The sequence below is a fragment of the Balaenoptera ricei genome, chromosome 13, assembly GCF_028023285.1.
Source record: "Balaenoptera ricei isolate mBalRic1 chromosome 13, mBalRic1.hap2, whole genome shotgun sequence".
Taxonomy (NCBI): Eukaryota; Metazoa; Chordata; class Mammalia; order Artiodactyla; family Balaenopteridae; genus Balaenoptera; species Balaenoptera ricei.
This window is the reverse complement of record NC_082651.1, coordinates 86,801,625-86,804,105: the sequence shown is the minus strand read 5'-3', so window position 1 is coordinate 86,804,105 and position 2,481 is coordinate 86,801,625. Positions and strand designations below refer to the sequence as shown.

The window sequence follows — 2,481 nt, the reverse complement described above, 5'->3', positions numbered from 1 at the left end:
GTGTTCTCTTGGGCCCATTTCATGAGTAACCAAGCAAATTCCTGCTGTACTCCCAGAAATCTAATCTGTTGGGAAAATACTGAAGGACATCAAAACCCATGTAGTGACTATGCTGTGTTCAAACTCTTATGTTAACTGATCATGAGGAATAGCTCCAACTGTGTTTGTTTTTTCTTCATCTTGATAGGTGCATTTTCTGAGAAAGTTGAGATCTGTAGCCCAATGACCCATTCTGGCATATCCTAGGACTTATCATCCTGAGTTTCTTTTTAATTGGAGCAGGGAAGTTATGGATGTAACATTTTTGTATGTTTTTACAAAATTCACACTTTGCTCACTATAATTTATGTTTTCCTAGAAGTAGTAGCCTAGAAGTAGTAGAATCAGTAGAAACACCTTTTCTAAACCTTTCTTCCTTGTGTCATTAATCAAAAGAAACACACCTACTAACCCAGCCTGTCAGATTCACTCACAAAAGTTGCAATTTATCTCCAAACCATTCTTGCCCCCTGAACCTGGTAGCTGATTGGGTAATGAGTAATTACACACCTTCAGTTATTACTCTGACTTGGAATTTTTCAGCTTCTATTTTCTGTCAGTAAATGGAACTAAACTGCATGTGTTTTGGCTTGAGTATGCAATGAATCAGAATTAATGAAATGTCATATCCATTAAAGCAAACTCAGAAAATTGCATGCAAATATGGATAAGAGGGCTCTTAGTCCTAACTTAGCAGCTAACAGCAAAATGATAGTGACCATTTCACATAGATCATTCTATACAATCTTCCTTCCTGCTGTCACTCTCTAGGACTTGGCCTAGCCTGAGCAAAGAAGGAAGGTACCAAGGCTTCCATGAAAAATACCCATAAGGGAATCCTTAATACTGAGGGCAGTTGGAGTTTTGAAACCTGTACTTTTTAAACTCAAAATACGTGGCTCTCTCTGTAGGAACTTGTTCTGACACTGGCCGTGTTATTTATTGCCTACCATTGTGAACATTGAAGCCAAAGATGGGCTGACACACACAGAACTGCAGGTTGGCAACAGAATTTATTAGGTTTCGTTGATATAGTCAACAAGATCTGTTTCCAGTGCTTAACACATTTGCCATTAAAAACGTGTAGGGTAAAATGTTTACTCTTATCACTTCTTCTCTGCATTGGTCTAAACATGGAAATGATTTTCAATCTAAAGTAATGTTGGAGAGACATCTTGGCAAAAGGCAGAGAAGAGCAATGCGTGGTTCCCCTAGACCCTTTCTGGTTTTCAGTTGCCTCCTAGGTGGTAATCAGTGGGACAGTTGGATACTCATCAGACTGTTCCTGCTGCCTATAGTTGTCTTCACTGCCCACCCACATGTATCACAGACCTGGGTAGATTTATAAATGAGTGGCAGCCCTTCAATTCTATAGAAACAGTGAAAAATTACCCAAATAGGTAAATACAGAGAACCGTATGTCACCTCACCATTGAGTAGCGGCCTCTGGATTCCTGATTTTGGCTGTACTCTAGAGGCTGGACCATCAATGCTGTGTAGCACTGGAATATAAATGCCCGATCCCGGGGGTCTCTCTAGAACACCACTTGTTGGGGCCCTCCTTTCACCAATGTGTATAATATTTCTGTTGCTACAAATGTATTTATGTAAAAAAGAATGCATCTTCTCTTGTTTAAGTGATGAGTGGTTAATTCTGTTAGTTTTCTTTTTTTTTCTTTCTGGCTGTGCCACGTGGCACGTGGGATCTTAGTTCCCTGACCAAGGATCGAACCTGGGGCCCCAGCAGTGAGAGTGCCGAGTCCTAACCACTGGACTACCAGGGACTTCCCAATTCTGTTACTTTTCATTTCAGCAAATTGATAAAGAGGGAAATGGAGGCTCATTGTAGAGGGTGGAGATGACACTTCTTTCCTAAACTGCTGTGCAGGATGTAGGTCAAGAGTGGAGAAACTATATGTATAGCTGATTCACTTTGTTATAAAGCAGAAACTAACATACCATTGTAAAGCAATTATACTCCAATAAAGATGTTAAAAAAAAAAAAGTGGAGAAACTAAATACATTCCTAGGTTATCAGGGAATTGTAGAAAACCAAAACAGACACCCTGCCCCATGTAGGAGAGGAGGCTTAGCAGCTAAGTGGAGACTGCTCTATAACCCAGCCTCTCAGGAGAAGTCTTGATGCTAGTCAGTTCATGTTAGTATGAATTCATGACTTTTAGTCCTCTCCCAAGAACGTCTAAAGCTCTCAACCAGTATGAAGATATGGGATTGGGAGAAAAGAGGGTTTCCAGGTCTGAAGTAATTCCCTGGCCAAAGCTTCTGAGTCATTCATTGCCCCTTTCCTGACCTGATCTTCACAAAGAGGAAAGTGGGTATGCGCCCTTTAAATTTTTACTTTTATTGCAATGAGGACAGCTCATGAATGGAAGAGGAAGTAGGATTGAACCCAGGGGCCTACAGGGGAGAAATAGTGAGAAC

General features: G+C 40.7%; 1 non-coding gene across 1 annotated transcript; it reads right to left on the bottom strand.

Annotated features, from left to right (window-relative positions):
* Positions 1–1,750: 1,750 nt before the first annotated feature.
* TRNAE-CUC (transfer RNA glutamic acid (anticodon CUC)) lies at positions 1,751–1,823 on the bottom strand. The gene has a single exon. It is a non-coding gene; the product is annotated as a tRNA-Glu (tRNA).
* Between the last annotated feature and the right edge of the window lie 658 nt (positions 1,824–2,481).